Source organism: Ananas comosus, linkage group 3 (assembly GCF_001540865.1).
Source record: "Ananas comosus cultivar F153 linkage group 3, ASM154086v1, whole genome shotgun sequence".
NCBI classification, from domain to species: domain Eukaryota; kingdom Viridiplantae; phylum Streptophyta; class Magnoliopsida; order Poales; family Bromeliaceae; genus Ananas; species Ananas comosus.
The window spans coordinates 10,182,737-10,203,653 of record NC_033623.1 but is presented as its reverse complement, the minus strand read 5'-3'; positions in this window follow the sequence as shown (position 1 = coordinate 10,203,653).

Here is a 20,917-nt window from a genome sequence, read left to right as displayed (position 1 = left end):
GGGACCGGTCTCTCACTGCGTAGACGCGCTCGGGGACCGGTCTCGCCCGCTAGGGACCGGTTGCCTCAGGGCTGCCACAACACTGCTCACTGGGGGACAGATCTCTCCTTCCAGGGATCGGTCCCCGAGAGTAAAAACTCTCAGGACTTGTCCAGAATTCCAGTTTTCGAACTTTTTAGGTCAAAAAACATTCTACAACCCTCCACCAAGTGTGAAAAAGCTCGAAATACATCCAAGCACTCGAACCTCGCAATTTGCAGAGGTCCAGTGTGTTACATGGCGACTTGAGGTACTTTGCTTTTCGAGTTTCGCAGACGAAACTCATTTTTAGGAGGGGTGAATGTAACACACTGGTCCTATGCAAATTGCGAGGTTCGAGTGTTTGGTTTGAGTTTCGAGCTTTTCCATACCTTGTGGAGGGTCGTAGATGGTGTTCCGACCCGTAGTTCGAAATTCTAGATTTTGGCTAAGTCCTGAGAGTTTCACTCTCGGGGACCGGTCCTTGGTGGGAGAGACCGGTCCCTCGTAGATACAGTTGCGGCAGACTTTGAGGCAACTAGTCCCTCGCCAGAGAGACCGGTTCCCGAACGTTGGTTTTGCAGGAAGGTCCTGAGGGACCGGTCCCATATGGGGAGAAACCGGTCCCTCTACCTGAAAACTACCCAGTCAGGGCAGTGCACAGATTGCAAAGTTGAGGGGTTTTTCTGCATTTGTTACATCTCTTAGTGTTGTAGAGGCGGCAGGGCTCTCTCCCTCTCTCATTTCTCTTACTCTCCCTCATCTCTTTCTCTCTTTCTCTCTCAAGAAGAAGAAGAAGAAGAAGAAGAAGAAGAAGAAGAAGAGGAAGTGGATCAAGTTTGGAGGCCTTTGGACATCTCCCTCTCCCTCTCTTTCCACCTTGTTGATGCTTAAGGGCTTGGACTTGGAGCTTGCTAGAGAGGAGATCATCACTCTTGGAGCTTGGTTAGGAGCTTCTAAGAAGGTTAGTTGCTCATTTCTCCCCTCTAGACCTAGTTTTGTTGGTTTTTGGGAGATGAAATCCTAGAATGGAAAATCTAGGGTTTATTTGGGGCTTTTTGATTTGGAGCTTTTGGAGCTAATCAAATTGGATTAGAATCTTGGTTTAGGTTGCTTTGGAAGGGGTTTAACTTTCATTTGAGCTTTGGAGAGGAATTTCTACACTATAGGTGAGAGTTTAGCCCTCCATGCCTAGATGGTTATTGATTGAGCTAGTAGTTGTTCGTTTACTTCTTGTAGCTTACTTTTTGATGCTTCTAGGGCGCTAGGAGCTTAGTAGACATTTTCGTTGGAGCAAACGAAGGGTTACGGGAAGTTCGGTGGGTTTGACCTAGCCTAAAATATGAGAAATTCTCATATTTGATGATTTATGTGTCGTACGGTGGAAATTCATGCATTTTCATGTTAGATATATTTATTGTGAATTTTAGAATACTTAACATTCCTATGTTATCTGTAATGAACTTTCGGACCTCTATGTAGTAGAGAGTTTGCATGTGGGGCTTATGTTGCATTTAGCCTTCTTGTGTGGGACTTGGGACCATGATTCTTATAGTGAAAATGAGCATTACTTGCATGCATTTAAATCTATGCCTAGTGGACACAAGGGAATTTAATAAGCCATAAAGAGACTTGGGGACTTGTACTATTTGAGAATGATTGGGCTAATGCCATAAAGGGACATTGAGCTCGGGCTATAAATGAACCTGGTATTAATGTCATAAATGGAGCATAGAATATGAAATGTGCTTAACTTATAGCAAGGCTTAAGTGCCATAAAGAGGCACTAAGCATTGTGAGTGTTGGGACATCACATTGAGACATAGAACTAGACCGTTGGGTTATTAGTGACTATTACCATGTGAGAGACATGAGGATTGGGTACTTGAGACGATGACTCGCTTGCTTGCCATTTTTGCTCATTCGCACATGCTTGTGAGGGTCGCTCCCTACAAGCCGGCACTTCGGAGTTGGCCTACGCGACTTATGCTCCGCACGCGAGTGGGAATGCTGGAGCTACCACCGACACTTAGGCGGCACAAGCTGGACTACCCTCGTGTAGGTCCTAGAGCAAGATTGAACTTTGTCACCAAATCCTAAAATGTGAATCACTACTAGATAGATCATAGTAGCTGGGTTACTTGACATGTTTATAGAGTGGCTTTGAGACATTGGGACATACAGTATACTTGATAGTTTTACTCGTTGCATCATAGTATACTTGGTTGCCGTGAAGAACATGTTCATCTTACATTAGTATATTCAATCATGATAGCATTGATACACATCATGTTTACTTGTGGCTTAGTAGTATAGCATTTCTTACATGCTTTCAATTCAGTAGTTTACTTTTGTTTCCTCTTTTATGCTTATCTTATTTTGGGCCTAGTGGTGCATTGCGCTGAGGTTAGTAATTGCCCACTGGGAACTATAAATTATAGTTCTCACGCCCCCTGTTTCGTGTTTTCATTTCAGAGCCTTCCGCGCCGGGGGAGGCCAGGGACCGAGGAAAGGGTATAGCGTCGGGCTTGCAAGCTTTGATGAGAGATTTTTGATAGGTGGTCTACCTCTCGAGCTTTGATGAGAGATTTTTGATAGGTGGTCTACCTCTCGATATTTTTATTTTGAAGAGGTTGGGAGTTGTACCCATGTATAGAGATCACCCCTTTTGTGTACTTCTTGAGATAGTTACTATATCACTTTATGTTTCACTTTAGTTGAGTAGTTCTTTTCTTTCGCTTCTGCTGTTAGTAGTAGTAGATGCTGTACTTGCTCTAATTTCATTAGTTATTGTTTATTCTTATCTTTCATATCTCTTTGTTGTAGACGCCTTATATGTGCAGGCATATGGCGGGTCTGGGCACGCACCGGGCAGGGCCTTGCCGAGTCCCGGGACGTGACATTCTCCCTCTTGCATTATGTGGAAATTTATCCGAGAAAGTAAGTTTCATTTTGATTGAACTTAGTAACTTTTTTCGGGCGCTATGTGCTAAAGCTCTTCAAGTTCATGAGCTTGAGTTGCTCGAAACAAAGATTGCTCTAACACTTTGTATATGGAGAAGATCTTTCCACCATCATTCTTTACAATTATGGTGCATTTGGTTGTTCATTTAGCAAACGAAGCTAAAATAGCTGGGCCAGTGCACTACCGGTGGATGTATCCAATCGAAAGGTAAAATAGTTATCTATTATGTTTACTCACTATGATATATATTCTATAAATGAAGAATATAACATGTTCGTTTTCTATTTAGGTTTTTATTTACTCTAAAATCCAATGTACGCAATCAAGCACGCCCAGAAGGCTCAATTGCAGAAGCATATCTTGGAGAAGAATGTTTAGTATTTTGTTCACGATATTTGGAAGATAATGGGATAAGGTCTAATCAGTCAATTAGGAATCGTACAGATACTAGACATGGCTTGGTGCAAGAATCAAATATATTTCCTAATGTAGGGATGCCTTATGGAAAAATTCAAGCATTTATGATGGACGAGAAAATATGGACACAAGCACATCGATATGTTCTCTTTAATAGCAATTCTAAAATTGTTGAGTCGTTCAGAAAGTAAGTAAATAACTGAAAAAAAAACTTGTTTATATATAAAAAATATTTTTCTATATTGTTGTTTACGCATATTATTTGCACAATGTAGTGAACACTTGAGTGTAATCAAGAGACTAAATCGGCGACGTCGCTTGACACAACACGACATAGATCGTTTGCATAGTGAAAAGTTCTATGAATGGTTTCGAGAACGTGTAAGTATTTTCTCTACATTTTAGAAAATTATTTTAAATTGTAAAGTATTATTCATCTATATGGGCCAACAAGTTTTTTTTTTTTCCCCTCTTTTGATGTTTAGGTTAACGAATTGGATAATGAAACTAGTGACCGAATTACAGAAGATATTAGACGCCTTGCTCGTGGCCCAAATTTCATCGCAAGAAGGTTTCAAGCTTTTGACGTGAATAATGGCTATAGGTTTCGAACTAAAGAATATGAGAAGGACTTTAACACTCAGAATAGTGGAGTCATGGTTGTCGCAAAGACACAAAGCTATGCAAGTACTAGCGACCCAAGACCTATTTTGAGAGATGTCACCTATTATGGCATACTAACAGACATTATAGAGTTGGATTATTATGATGGATTTAAAGTTGTTTTGTTTAGAAGTGATTGGGTTGATATGACTCATGGCAAAGGTGTAAAGCAAGATACATTAGGATTCAAACTCATCAATTTTTCTTACTTGATACATACCGGCAATTTGCTTAGTGATGAACCATTTGTGTTTGCATCGCAAGCTCAACAAGTGATATATGCTGAAGATCGCCGAAACCATGGTTGGTTTGTACCTAGGCCAATGAAACCTAGGGAGGCATTTTGTAAGGAAGTGAATTCTCGAAATCCGAGGATTGTACTTCGTCCAGGATCGACTACCTGTCGAGTGAGTATCCTTCGGGAAGGCTAAAGATATCCAAAACACAAAAAAGGCTTTCGAATCGAGTTCGCGAGAGCAAAAGATGCAAAAATCTGCATTTGACTGGTTTTACTCTCAGGGATCGGTCCCTGGTAGGGAGAGACCGGTCCTATCGGCTGATGGTTGCGGGGTTGCTGATGCAACCGGTCCCTGGCAGGGAGGGACCGGTCCCCGCAGGCGACATCAGCGAGAAATGGCTAAGTCCTGCGAGACAAGCTCTCGATGACTGGTCTCTAGTGGACAGACCGGTCTCCCAAGGACCGGTCTCTCGGGGAGAGACCAGTTCCCGAGCGCGTGCACTCGGGGGAGGCTCTCGGGGACCGGTCCCATACAGGAGAGACCGGTCCCTCCACGCGAAATCTGCTCTGGTAGTGTCACGCCCCAGTCCCCGCCAATTTGGTCGGGTTCGGGTCACGTCAACAGACGCCGAACGGACAGGGCCTCCCCTGTCCGCCCAAGGCTCTAACAATACATATATTTAGGCAATTAACAAGAGAATTGCAAATATAATACAAGGCTTGCACGAGGGCAAGCAACAACGGAAGCGAAAGCTCTAAGCTAAATATAAGATTACACATGATATTTGATTTCATTTAAACCAAATTCAAGTAAACAAAGCTAGTGTGAAACTATTACATTCCATTCAACCATCATATCTTTTTTTACATTTAGTCATCCACCAAATACATGATTGTTTTCTCTTTACATACCTAAATCAACAGAATAAAGTTGATACATGTATAACAAAAGGGAATGACTACAAAATGCATAAAGTCCTCGGTGGCCGCTACCTACGGCGCCAAACCCTTGCCTCGGTCCTCCGCCGCCCCGCTCGTGCTAGGACCTGTAGGGTTAGTGGTGTGAGAACTACAACGAAGTTCCCAGTGGGCTCGGCATCCGACCTCGCCGACTTACCCACTAGGTCTATCCAGGCATAAGTATTTCAAAGGAAGAAAAGTAACCATTACTAATGCAACTAATACTATGCCTGCAAGAAAAAGTCAGTAGATATACAATTTCAATGCGAAAATGGAAATGCATGCATGCTCCAATCATAATCAAACTTTGGCTCTTACCCAATCTTACCGGTTAACTCTGTTAACCCCAATAACTCACAACCCAAAATCCCTTAATAACGGGGGACTCGAACCTCCCTAGGGACCGTCAACTGGTGGGACTTTACCACGCCCAGTGGTGACCAACTCCGGAGCGCACCGCTCGAGGGGGAGCGACCTCCCTCAAGCCAAGACGAAAGGTGAGTATCGATCTAATCCTCAACTTGAGGACTCATAGCCATTAGTCATAATGCCAATATCACCATAGGTCTCTACCTATTTATTCTTGCCATTCTCAAGGCTTTATCTTCGACCAGGACATTACGGGTCAAACTATGTCCAACGGTCATCTCTCAATGCAATTCTTATTTCTATGTCAATGACACCCTTGTTTACTAATTGTCCAAGTCCATTCTTATGTTCACACGTCTCGAGGGTCCAATCACACATGTCCGTTTTGGTTCTATCATTCTTCTACGTTCAACTACTTTAGAAGCATAAAAATGAAATCAAACCAAGTTCCACATGTAGCTACCCTACTATGCATGAATGGGTATATATATATATATATATGCTCAAAAATAGAGAAATAGACATAGAGGGGAATCCAACGATTCCGGCGTGCACCCCCCACCTCTGTGAGTCGTGTGGGTGTAGAATATTAAGGCCCCCGCACTTTACGAAAGCCGATTCCGCGCCCTATAATCAAATAGTGCCATATTAGGCCTTTTTGTACATGAACTATACTCTAACATTTTCGAAATATTAAACGAAGTGGTCCGACGTGTTTTGGGCACCCCCAATTAGGTTTCTACGGGGTCAATTCGTCCCCGAAAAATCCTAGGGCAAAATCCCCAAATTTAAGCCCTAATCTTGCCATTTAGGGTTTTCCCATGAATCGATCCCAACCCCAAGCAAAGAATAGCTTAGGATCATCTAAGAAGCATCCTAACAAGGTTTCTAAACCTTTGGTACCAACCCTAGGGCTCCAAACATCATCTCCAAGGATTCACCATGAGAGCACCTTGAGCTCTCATGGGTTCCATGGTGTTCATGGCTCAAAAGAGCTTCTTAAACCTCTAAAGAGCACAAAGCTCCAAATCTCTTAACCAAAATCCAAACCCTAGAGGAAAACATTACAAAACTTACCTCTAGTCCAAGCCTCACCAAGATTCTTCTTGTTGGAGAGCTCCTAGAACCTCCAAAGCCTCCAAATCCACCTTCTTCTCCAAGCTCTTCTTCTTCTTCTCCAAGTTCTAGAGGAGTTCTAGAGAGAGAAAGAGAGAAAATGAGAGAGGATGAGAGAAATGGCTGTGGGAGAGAGGGGTTGGACCATATATAGTGTTGTAACAATTGCCTTTAGACCCCTCAACTTGTTTCCCATCAATCTGCCCAGACTGGGCAATTTTCGCCTTCGGGGACCGGTCTCCCCGACCAGGGACCGGTTCCCGAACGGGGGTCTTCCATGACTTAGCCAAATTTTCGAGTTTTTCGGCTGTTGCGCAGCGAGGGACCGGTCTGCCCGTCAGGGACCGGTCTCCCGAGGACCGGTCTCACCACCAGGGACCGGATGCCTCAGGATTTCCTGGCAGGCTACGCGTACGGGGACCGGTCTCTCCTTCAGGGACTGGTCCCCGAGAGCTCAAAATCTGGGACTTAGCCCGATTTTCCAGATTTGCTCTCCGGGTCCCTTTTTGCTCCATTTATGAACTCCAACGCACTTAGGGTCCACTGTAACTCATTCAATTCCGCGTTCCGCTCGTTTTGACGGAACTCGGCATGACTTACGAGGGATGTGGTATGTTACAGGTAGAGTAAGTTGAGAGAAGTAAAGTTGAGGGGCTTTGCTGCATTTGTTACATTAGATGTAGAGTATTAGAGAGAAAAACTCTCTCTCTTTCTGTAACATACCAGATTTTGGTATAAAAATAAAAATAAATAAAAATAGTGTGAGAAACTATTTTTATTGGATTTATAGAAGTAAAACATAAGTCAGAAGTGACTTGTGCTGAAATCGGAATGAAAACAGAAGATCTAGAATTTTCTGTTAGAAACGGGACAGATAAATTAGCAGAAAATGCACAGTCTCAGAAAATTATGAAAATTGGAGGATAAGTCAGAAATATTTTTATGAGGCTAGATTTAAGGTTTCATATTTTTCTGACACCCGTAGAGTGAGAATAAAATCCGACAGTTATCTGATAAAGATTACAGTTCGGTACAGTTTTCAGTGACCAAACGGGGTCGAAACTGAACCAGCGATCGTCAGCTTGTTAAGTTAAGTAAAACCGAACATGACTGTCAAGTTTGAGCTCAAACGGACATTCAGGGAGTTCCGGCGAAAGATATCAGATTTTAAGCTGCCGGGAGTGAATAGTGTTTGAGGGGTATGACTAAAGAAGACTCTTGACTCCTCTTCTTCTCCTTCAGCCGCACACACACCACACACGACACACACACACACACGCAAGGAGAGGGAGGAAGAGAACCCTCCCTTCTCTCTCTAGAGATCTCTCTCATCTCTCTAAAATTCTCGATAAAAATTGGAGGGTTGGTGGAGAAGTAAGCTTGCGAACGCATTGGAGGCGACGATCTCTTTTATCATCTTCTTCTCCATTAGAGCAAGCTTTCAAGGTAAGCTTCAAAACCCTTTAATGGCATTTCTCTCTAGTTTGGTTTTTAAGCTCTAAGAATGGGTTTAGAGGTATTCTAGCATGCTAATTAGAGGTTTGATGCTTGAAATCAAGGTTCTAATGGTGGGTTTTTTACCTAGTGAAACCTAGAGCTGCAAAATGAGGGCTTTAATGGTAGATCTTTAATGCTTGGTTTAAATACCTTATAAATGGATTTAGAAGAGTCCTAGCATACTATCTAGATAATTAATGCTTGAATCATGGATCAATTTAGTGATTTCTTGCATAGTTGTAACCTAGGGCTCCAAAATGCAAACTTTCAAAATATGAGGGTTTGATCTCATTTGACCCTTCGTAAACCTAATTGCTAGGTAACGAAACGCGTTGGCGAAGACGGTTCGGCGATTTGTCGAGCCGTTGCGAAGTTATTAAAGAAACGGATGTTTAGGCTTCGTTTTCGCCTGGAGGGCCGAGGCGATATCGTAAAATCATGAAAACGGATTTGAAGCATCGTGGCACATAACCGAAGACCTTTAATTTTCGGATCGTGAATTGGAGGCCTTCGGTGTCGTGTGAAGAGTCGGCCAAACCGGATGCCGGGTGCCGCGGGCGGCCGATTGCAAGTGTCGACAAGCAATCAGAATGCGAAATGAGGTGGGTTGTGCTTACGAAGCGACTAGGTCGCCTTTATGTCTAAGAAATGAGATTTCATATTGATGCATATTGACATAATATAAGAATGTGAAAGAATGCATGTTAACATACTATAGAAATGCTAGATAAATGCATATGATTAATGCTTTTGAATGCATATATAAAGGGCGTATGAATGTTAGCATTATAAGAACATCATAAAAGGAATGTAGATTACATGTTGTAGAATATGCTAAATGTAATGCATAATGAATTAAGTGCTAAAAGAATGCATGAGAGGCTAAGTATGGACTATTTTGGATAATGACTATATGTATGTTGACAAATCATGTGATGCTAGTGGTATATGTGCATGATGATATATTATGAATTTACATATTGTGGATTATGTTAAATAGAAAGACATACTTGATGACGTATTGCCATGTTGTGGACCATAGTGGACAATCTTATATATATTAGATCGAGTGGCATTAAACCTAGCATCTTGAACCTAGCAAACACTTGTGGTGATTGATCATATATATTCTGGTGTCATTCATGTATGTTAGGACCTAATTATTGTGTAAATGTGAGAGTTGAACTTGAACATTAGTAAACAAGGGTGACAATGATAATAGAGACATGATTGCATCAAGAAAGTGATTGTTAAACATAGTTTAACCATATTGACATTGGTCCAAGTTGACATAGAGGTGGCATGATTAAATAGGTAGAGACTATCATGACATTGGCATTGTGACGAGTGGCTATGAATCCAAGTTGAGGATTGGATCGATACTTACGTTACGTCTTGGCTTGAGGGAGTAGCTCCCCTCGGCGGTCGCTCCGGAGTTGGTCACCACTGGGCGTGGTAAAGTCCCCCAGATGACGGTCCCCAGGGAGGTTCGAGTCCCCCGTTATTAAGGGATTTTGGTAGTGAGTTATTGGGGTAACATGGTTAACCGGTAAGATTGGTCATAGCCAAGTGAGTGTACAACAAGTATACATTATGAGTTATGGATTTGGTATCCTAGTCGAGAGGATTTAGGGCTGAGGTGTATGTGAGACGTCCATCGCTCGAGCCTGGTTCTAGTGCGGTACTCCGCAGACGATTGACTCAAGACGAGTCGGGTGGTTAGCCTTGTAAAGGTAGATGAAACTTTATGATTAAAACGGTGATTGACAGAATCTAAACTAGAGGAAACCTTAGATATCGAATGGATGAGTTATGGTTAGCAGAATTGAAAGTAGTGTCAAATGAACTACTAGTTGGCTGTATAGTTGCATTATTGCATGATTTGCATATAGCATTGCATTATTGTATTCGTGAGGCAATGCATGGTTTTATTCGTTGCATAATCAAGATATATATATCTATCTGTTTATTGAACTAACTTGCAGTTGCCTCCCTTGGACCTATTGGTCGAGCTCTTCCCTTGGGTGGCCGTACCCACTGGGAACCATGGAGTTGGTTCTCACCCCACGTGGTTTTGGGGTGTTACAGGTTCACACGTGAGCGGCGCGGCGGCGCAAGGCGAGGGCGTAGCTCCATAGTTAGCGCCCTACCATCGAGACCAGAGATAGCAGTACCCTGAGTCGGCCTTACTTAGGGATGTAAAGAACGAAAAGAATCAAGTTGTAATAATATTGTTAAATTGGATTGTATTTGGAAGTTAAGTGAAAGCTAATGTTGGAATCTAATGAGATTTGTGATGTAAAAATGGCTGAATGTGAATAAATGTAATAACATAGGATGTGTTATGTTGTTGATATCTTTCTTCTGCAATCTTGCTTGAATACTGTTCCTGGTTGGAACTCATTGTACTTGTATTGATTGCTATGCCTTGAACGTACAGGGGAGACTCTGTCCGCAGTACAGGGGAAACCCTGTCCGTTCGGCGATCTGTCGGCGGCGCCGCGACCCGACCAAATTGGCGGGTGGTCGCGGGGCGTGACACTTTCTCTCATCTATTCCCTAACACCTCTCACTCTCTCTCTCTAAGCTCTTTCTCTCTCTCCCTCTCTTGAGCATAGAAGAAGGAGTAGAAGAAGAATAAGGAAGGAAGGAAAGGAGAAGAAGAAGAAGAAGGAGATCAAAGAGAAGGCTTTGGACATCTCCTTCTCCTCTTCCTTTGGAGCTAACCTAGAGGTAAGCTCTTGAGCCCTAACATATAGAATCTAGGGTTTTTGGGTTTTGAGCTTTTGAAATGAGGTCAAATGGACCTCTAGCACCATTAATAGTGGATTAGAGCTAGAGGCTAGGGTTCATGGTGCAAATGGCAAGATGGAACCCTAGGGCACCCAAAATGGGATTTTTGGTAAAGTATGAGATTGATCTCATTTGAGGCCTTGTAAACCTAATTGTTAGGTGTCTAAACGCGAGGGTGAAGTCGGAATTTCGATTCGTCGAGCGGGAGAAAAGCTATCGACAAAATAAGGCCGATTGAGCACCGTCTTGGACCAAGGAGGCCGAGACATCGTCGTAACGTTCGGCGAGACACAATTCTAGAACCTTCATACCCTCAAAAGGTGGGGGGTGTCATCCCGAAGCAACCGAACTCTTTATTATGTCTTAGAATAACATATAATCTCATCTCTTGCATGTTGCATTATAGGATTGCATTGTAGTACCTTTTCCTTATGCTTCTAAATGTTAACCTAGTGTACATGGAATACTTGGTGAATGGATAGGTAAGGATTGGGTTAGAACATGGATCCTATAGTGCTAAAGGAAAAAGATGAATTCGATGATTATTTAGTGACATAGAGAGTGGCATCTAAATGTTTAAAGAACAGAACGAGTAGCATTATGTAGTGTATTTGACACTAGAGGTTCATGAACTTAGGGATAGGTGGATTCCCTAGAAAATGACTCGTGAACAATGAACTTAGTAAAGCTAAGTAACTATGCATGAAAGTCGGAATAGGTGAGTTCCGAGAGAAATGTTGGCCCTAGTTCGTAGGGTATCCTCACGTGGAGAGGATAGATCAAGCTCACCGTCTGTTATTTGGGGTGGTAAAACCATCCATATCCTCACATGGAGAGGATTGGTCGTCGAGTACTTCGGAGTGTCGGACGATAGGGACCACATGGAGGTCCACAGACAGTCCCGAGTTTGGGGGCACATGGAGCTCCCCTACCCAATTGGGATGGAAAGGTGAGTTGAGGGCAAACCCAAGGGTCTCGCCACAGATTCGGTAAATGTAAAGTTAATGTTGTCATTGAATATTATTTATCGATCATAGATCGATCTCGTTAGCATGATAGTATACCTTTACTATATGATGCATGCATTCGTTACACATGATTATGGGCATAGTAGTATAGATTTCCTATTATGTCATTTACAGCTTTGAGATATCCATCTATATATCTATCTTGTTGTTACTTGTGCCCACTTGGACCTAGTGGAGAGATCGGCGGAGTCGGCGGCCGAGCCCACTGGGAACTATGGAAGATAGTGCTCACCCCTACTCTATTTGCAGTAGTAGTTACAGGGTTGCCGAGAGAGGACCACGACAACGGCATCGCGCCCGAGCAGTGAGACCGTGGTAGCTAGTATAGTGGTTTTCCTTTTTGTATTAGCACATCTATGTACTGAGAGAGATTCATGTAGGTGAGGATTTGGAGAGCTATGTATTTTGAATGATCAAATGTATTCATTTTGAGAAAAGATGTAAATGTAAAAGAAAGCAAACTATTGTAATAGTTAGTAAAGTACTCTCTTTATTTCACTTGTATATCTAGTGGATTACTTGCTCTTGTTGTTGTTGGCACTGTTTGTGCCCTGTTGATTGTGTACCTTTAGAATTTAAACTCCTGGGTAAATTCTTGTACTCAATCTGTTGTTGAGCCTTGGGCGGATAGGGGAGGTGCTGTCCGTTCGGCGGTCCGTCCGGCGCGCCCGAACCGTGCCAAATTGGTAGTGGTTTCAGGGCGGGGCGTGACACATTTGTTATGGGAGAGATGTCTTCCCAAGATGATGTAGAGAGGATGATGGAAATAGATTCTCACATTTTGGTTGATTTGGTAGACAATTTTCAGCAAGAAAATGATGATCTTACTTGGGTCAGAAAGGATATCGAGGGGATATTAATTTAAAGCATGAGAACTTGTCGTTTAGATACCTATTTTTTTTTTAATGTTATTTTTGGCTGTCGAATGGTTGGCAGGACATTGTGTAAAGGCAATTGTTTATGTGATTCTATTTCCTCTAGTGCTTCATATATGCATCTTCGAATCATTTGTCCATTTGAGTCATAACCAAACCATTAGATTTACACTTTCTGCAGTTTAATGGCATCCTTTTTGTACTGATTGGTGTTAGGGACTGATTGTAATCATGTTATAGAAGAAAGTAATTAATGGTTTCCACTATTTTTATTATTGTCTAGTGCATTATTATTATTTGTGAATGTGGGCATGTTCGATCGATGTGCTGGCTACTATTTTCCTCTAGCTGTGTCTTCACCATTCTTTGCATGGACATAGCAAACTAATAACTACATCTGAACTTATTAATATTGAAAGAATCATTCTTTGGTTGCGTCAGCTTAAAGATGTATAATTTGCTTCTTGGCTTTTCTTTGCGTGCTTTTATACAGAGTAACAACCGGAAGTTGTTACATCGAGCTTGAGATGATTTGATCAGTGCATTTGCTAATTCGACACCTATAAAGAATATTTATTTTGCAATTCTGTCAATCAGTGAGTCAGTTTATGCATGGCAAATCACTCTTGATTTAATCTGTCTCATTCTTCTATATTGATACCTTAATCTGTAATGAATAGAGAGATACTTTTAGTTGATTTGTTGTTTGCAGCAGGCCTCTGAAAATGCTGATGTTCAAATTGTAGCTCTGTCTGAGCTTATTATACTAGATGATTAGTTCATTTTGCAACTTCATTAGATGGGCAGTCTGCTTTTTGCTTTTGCTGCGTAAAGATTTAAGAAGCATCTCGTAGAGAGAATAACTATCATTTCTATTTATGTAATCCGGTTTTGTAGGTGCAGGTTCTCCAGGCAGTTCCTGAAGCATCTCCTAGTAGAGCAAGGAAAGGAAAAATATTGCAGAGAAAACAAAACAAGGCAAAGTTGAATTCAAAAAGACAAAGTCTTGCAGGTACTGTCCTGGATCACACTAATTCCTCATACTCCCAAACAAGTACCAAGTGATCAGAAAATCTTATATATATATATAATCCTCCTATACTTCATAGAGATTTGAAATGCTACAATATTTTTATTAATGGAAATCATGGAGAAGTTAAAATTGGAGATCTTGGGCTTGCTACAGTGATGCAGCAACCTATGCGACAATATTTTGAGTTCTCATTTCATTTGTTGGTGTTGTTCTTTATTTGGGCAGGAAATCAGGATAGCCACAGCACATGCTCACTGAAGCTTCAGGATCAAGTAGTGAGCCAGCTTGGTTAATAAGTACAACCCAGTGAACTTGGTAGACAACCCAGTGAACTTGTTGAACTTTTGGAAGGTTAGTAGAAGATGAATTTTTGGTAACTTGAGTCTTCCAACTTATACATTCTTGTGCTGAAATTTCAGCTTTTTAATCCATTTCCCTGCTGGCTCTCTCTCTGTCTCTCTCTGTTGGCTGGCAGCAAGCAAATTGCAGCTGCACTAGCAGCTGGCAGCACAATCATTGCTGTAATTGTAGCCCTTGAAGCCTCCATTTTGAAATTAAGATACAGGGAGCTACACTAGCAGCATATAATTTGTTAGGTTAGTTTCATATACCTATAGTTCATCTTTTCTGTCATTGTAAGCTCTTTCTTTCACTCAGAAGTGTTGTATATTTCTTTAAATCTAGTTTTTGTTAGGATAGTACACAGTAGATATTTTCTTATAGATTTTTATGGATGATAAAGTATATTCTGAAGCACTCCATTCATGATGTTATTGTAGATCCCTATGGCGAAATCAAAAGAAATTCGTAAGATAAAAATTCATCCCCAGAATCAAGACCAATTGCAAATGGATGTGGATTCTCAAACTGTGGATCAACCTACAAATTCTATTCGGAAAACGATTAGTGAACTGCAAGAAGAGGAAACCAAACAAGCAGGTAAATTTAAATCTTAAAGAGTAATGAAGTTATATCATTTATTCGGATTAGCTCGTGTCAATTTTAATGTCTATTTTTTTGTTTTAAAATTATTTTTAGATCAATGGAGGGTTAGGGGACCCACTCTACTGACTGAAATTTGAAATTTATCTGAAGAGGAAAGGCTAGTTGTTGATTTCAACAAGTGATGGCAGGCTAGTGGAAATGAAGGGCGTGTACTTGCTCGTTTCCTAGGCATTGTTGCACGAAATGCCAATCTAACGCCATTACATATTCCATGCGTGCATTTCCAATGAAGGAGAAGAAAAACATACTTAAGTTAGTAAAGGTAAGAAAATTAAAAAGTAAATGACATTTATTTCGAATATTAAATTAAAATTACTAATATTATATTTTTGGTTCTTCTAGTCGAAGTTTTCAATCCCTACTCGTGGTGAAAAGTGGGTTTTAAGATCATTGGGGAAAAAATGGAAGGGTTATAAATGTCACCTAAAATCAGAGTACTATCTCAAATACAAGAATGTTGACGATCTATTAGAAAATAGACTGGAGCGGGTACCAAGGGATCAATGGACTACTCTTGTTTCTTTCTGGAATTCAGAAAAAGTAAAGGTATAAGAAACTTAAGTCCTTTCTCATTGAAATTGATATCACTTTTTCATAACCCTTTTCTATAATATTAGAAACGTAGCAAAAAGAATCGAGAAAATCGTGGAAAACAAAAGATGTCTCAAACGGCAGGATCCAAGAGCTTCGCACGGTTGACGGCTGAGAAGGTATCATATTTTACTTTTTCTGATTGAAAAATATTAAATATTCTAAAATTATTTTGTGATTTATATTAATATTTAGATTAAAGATGGAGCGGAACCATCACGGGCACACATATTCATAGAAACTCATAAGCCGCGTAAAGATGGAAGGCCAATTGACAATGAGTCACTTGGAAAAGTTGTAAGTTTTTTTTTAATTAATTAAATGTCTTTTGAAGTTGTGCTAAAAATTTCATCATTTTATTTAACAGTATTATCATTTTTATTTACTTCCCACATGATTATGATGCTATACAAAACTTAGAATTCAAATGTAGATCACTTTCTATTTATATACCTTTTCTTTTGCATAAGAAACAACGATATTTCACCGAATGAGAACTGTGAGTTGGTGATTGGATGCTCATTGATTCAGATGACAATATATAATCATGGTAGTGTACTATTTAGTCTAGTTTCCAAATTGAGCAGAGCCTACAAATTTCTTATGAAGTGAACAACATGAGCCAATGTATAAAATTACGATAGAATAGGAGCATAGCAATTTCATTATAATCACATTATACATAACACATAATAATGTCTGATAGTGTAAGACCCAACTAGCTAACAAATTTTAGAACCTTGATTAAACAATAATATAGCAACATGCTATAAAATGCATAACCCCAATTTATTAATGGTATTCCCAAGGATTCACAGGTTCTGACATGATTGTATAGCTCAAAAATCATAATGTAAGGGCCTTGAAGGTCTAGATGCTGGGTTCAAGCTACTGATCTTTAGGAATTCTCATTCTCACATGCCAAGCACAGCCATATCATCTTCCAATATGCAAGTATATAATGTGGCAACTAGGTTTCTAGCCAGTCACCTCTCAGAATGAAAGGACAAAGTTATAAAGAATGAATGGAAAAAAAAAAAGTTACAAGTCTCAAAAGTTAGTCAACTGCTTGATACTATCCAAGACGGAAATCGACAAAGAGTAAAACCACGAATAAGATGGAGCTCTATAATTGCAGAAAATTGTTTGCTAATATGGTTTGCTTGTTTCTGCTTAGAATGTTTTCTGCTTATTTTGTGGTTTGCATATTCTGAAATCTCTTATTCACCTAGAGCTAAATTATTTCATCACTTAATCCAACTTAGAATCCGTGATTGGTCATTGTTTTCTACTCACTGCACCTTTGCTTGACTAAGGGCTTGCTTTTGTGCTGCATAAAATTGGGTTGAAAAAGAGATAAACGATTGGAGATAAGGCACTATAGTTATGTCTCATTCATTTATTAACATGCACAAAATTTATCATTCTGTTTCTATTTCGACAATTGGAGTAGGAATAATATGAGATCATTTTGTAGCAAGTGTATATAAGCTTGATAGAAAACTGAAGCTATTTTGTTGTTTGGTAAAAGCGAGTCTAGTTAGCTTTTGTTGCTTTTCTGTGTTGTAACTAGACTATGGTAGTCATATGATCATACTCTTGATTCTTGTGAAACAAACGACAACTATCGGAATCAATGATTTTCATCTTGATTCCATAGTTTAAATAGGTGAACCAAACAAGCCGTTAATGTGAATCTTTATTCCATACTCTTCTTGACATGCTGAATGTATGAAATTTCAATTTCAGCTGCTCGTTCAGTTTGCTATAGGTTGATTGTTCCAAATTTCTTTTGAAGTTGTAACTCTAGAGTCGTTATTAATTTATTAACCATATGCTAAGGATTTCTACATTATGGTGTGCAGAATTTGATAATGGAGAAGATTGAAAAGCTTCCAAACTCCACTGAACACAATGATCAAGGACACGTCGCTTGGGAAGGTGATATATACTCTCAAGTAATTGGAGAGGAGAGACATGGACAAGTGCGTGGATTGGGACTAGGTCTGATGCCAACTAGCTTATGGTCTCCCGGTTCCATATATCAATCATCTTCAAAGGATTTTGAGCAAATAAAAGAACTGGAGAAAGAAATTAAACTGATGGAGCAACATCGTGTGAAGGAGATGAAAATTATAAAAAAAAATCAAGCACATTTAGAGGCTGAAGTTGCAATGATGAGGTCGATCATAAGTAGAAGATTTTCCGAAGATTCGGTATCTTGTTGTTCTCGATCCCAAGGAAAGGTAAAAGAGTTTTACTATTTGAAATTTTTTTGTTCCTTCTTCTTTTTAATATTTTTATATACTTTTAGGTCATTTTTGAACTACTAAATTACTTATTTGGCATAGTATGATTGGTAATATTTGAAGCAAATTACTTTAAATCATTAATATTAATTTCTTGTTATCATAACTAGTTATTTTTTATTCTCATAATGTTCATGAAACAGGTTTCTGATGCTTCTAGTTCTTATCACGATATGGATGTACAAATTACTCGTTAAGGTAATTATCTTGGAGACCGTCGCTTCTCTTTCACTTCTGTCTTACCGATATCTTTTAGTTTGCATAAGAAAAGATGAAACTATTGTGCAACTAGATGGATTGTTATCGTCTGTTAGTTGTGGTTTCTGTTATCGTCTCTTAGTTGTGGTTCCTGTTTGAACTGTTTAACATGAACGAGTACAACTTTTCATTTGACTAAAGCTTTAGAATGATTTCTTGTAATAAAGACATATCAATCTCATATTATCTAAATAGATGAGGGTAGGTAATAATCTCCTCCTTTCTCTCATTATTAGTTTGTCATGATCTGAAAATTGCTCAATACTCTAAGGTCCCTTTAAGTAATTGTATAAATGAACCACTACAATTTGCATGTAGAGAATGGCTTGCTGTTTGAAACCACAAGAAGTTATGGTTAATGATTGGTTGAGAAGGAATGGGAAGCGATTAATCCACTGGATATGGAGGTTTTCTGTTTCTCGATATCTTTGCAAGGACACAACACAACTGGCACTTTAAATTAACTGGTTACATCAACAAAGATGCTTGAGGATTAATGCAGACATCCGAGAATGTCCTGAGGAGAAAAACTCAATGAACCACATATGAGAATTATTATTTGTCTGTAGTTTGGATTCCTTCTACTTAAGATTTCTTAATATTGTTGAGCGAAACACATGATATGACTCCACAATATAACCTATTTGTAGACAATTAAAATATACCTCTATGATCTGATAGTTTAAGGTATTAATGACCAGTATTCCTGGATCTAGAATGAACCTAGTGTTTCTTGCTTTCTTTCTTTTGTTGCGAAGATAAACTATTTTAATAATCTTTGAACCTTGAATCTAATCCAGGGATATGGTTATTATTTTTCTGTTGAAGGTGTGCAAGTAGCTGATTATCCATGGACTAATATTTCTTGTCAAGGTTTTTAGGTACTACTGTAGTTTAGTTACCGCATTGTCATCAAATATATCGCACTGCAAACTGATTTTGCTTTAGACAGTTTTCTTAAGCATGTACTTTTTTATATGGTTTTTTAATGCTTAAAAAGAATGAATGTATTTCATATATTTTACAGGTTAGTTTTGTTTACTCTTATTGTCCTAACAGAACAAGTTTGCCATAGGATACTTATTATATTGACTTCTTTACATGTTTTCTGAAACAGTCCGGGTAGTGCTTCCTAATTTGAAACTTGAGTCTTCCACTTTTGATTTACTTCTTCCTACTAATGATCTAATCCTTGAGTATCAAAGTAAATAACCACTCAGGTTGTTTTTCAAATTGCCAAATTGCTGATTCTTTTTTTTTCCATTGCATGCCTTCCCATTACTCAAAACCTCTTTGGATAGGAGGTCGGCACAGCGTTTGTTTGCTAAATTTTAGCCATTTATAGAACCATTTGATGACTAGTTGATTAGTTTCATTATATAGAGGTAGTTATATGTCCTAGAAACTAATCAACAAGTCATCAAGTCGAGGGGTAAGTTGTAAATTTTCCTCATAAAGTGCTCCAGTTCCATCTATCTCCACTCCAATCCAACTAATGCTTTGTAGCCTCTTCTTACACTGCATACGAAATTTACCTGACAACATTGACCAACCTCTTTGTAAGAGACAAAATCAAGTGCATTTGCAAGCAAAAGTTAAGTTACTTGTTTTTACTTATTGTTCTGTATATCATCTTTTTTGCAATTAGAATTTGTTGAACCTCATACTTAATAAATCTTTGGTGGATACTATGTTACGTCAGTCGAGAATGTTTGTTTAAGCCAGGTAATATAGTTCTGTAAGGTTGTACAATTTCAACTTCAAACTCATTTAAGACTGTCAAATAACATCGGTCTGATATTCGCGCAAATTGCTTGTTGGTCTGTCAATGTGTATTTGTTCTAATCTGAATTTTCTGAGATCTATTAAATAATAGTTGGATTCTGATCTTCTATTCACTATCTGAAATCTTTTTCATTGTTCTCATGTTCATTTTCAGATGTGCTTGTCTACTTAATTTGAGTGCTATTGTTACAAAATAAAAAGAAAAGCTAGACCAAATCAGTACAACCTAACTTTCATATTTTTCAGAAATTTGATATGATGATTTTTATTTGGTAATTTCGGACACTGATTTTATGACTTCTTTTAGGTTGATCCAAAACAGCTGGAGCTGCGGAAATTGAAGTGGGAAGCAAGAGTTCGAAATTTAATTTGAACTTATGATCGAAATTTAATTTTGAATAAGTATTTTTTGTTAGAACTTATATTCGAAATTTAATTTGAATACTGAAATTATAATTTGAGAGTTGAGACTATTTGTTATACAAATTATTAATGTTTTTTGGTTACTAATATTTTTTAATATTTCAATTCATTGTAGTATTTAGTTGTTAATCAAGTATTTTAATATTAATTGTAATTGCCGCTATAAGCTTTATTTACCAATCATTTAGTATGTTTTTTGCGGCAATTATAATTAATTATAGCGGCATTTATAATAGTTGTTATTGTATATTATTTAGCGGCATTTATAATAGTTGTTATTACATACTATTTAGCGGCATTTATAATAGTTGTTATTGTATAATATTTAGCGGCATTTATTTGGATTTTTACCGACTGTCGGAATAAATGCCGCTAAAACTTTTAACGACGCTACCAATAGCGGAAATTGTTAAAATTGCCACAAAATATTTTAGCGGCAATTGTAATTGCCGCTAATTTAAAAAATAATCGCCGCTAAAACTTAATTTTGTTGTAGTGATCGTTTCTATTGTCAAAATCACCCGATCTACCTCCGCAGCCTCTACCTTGGCCACGACCACAGCCTCTACCATGG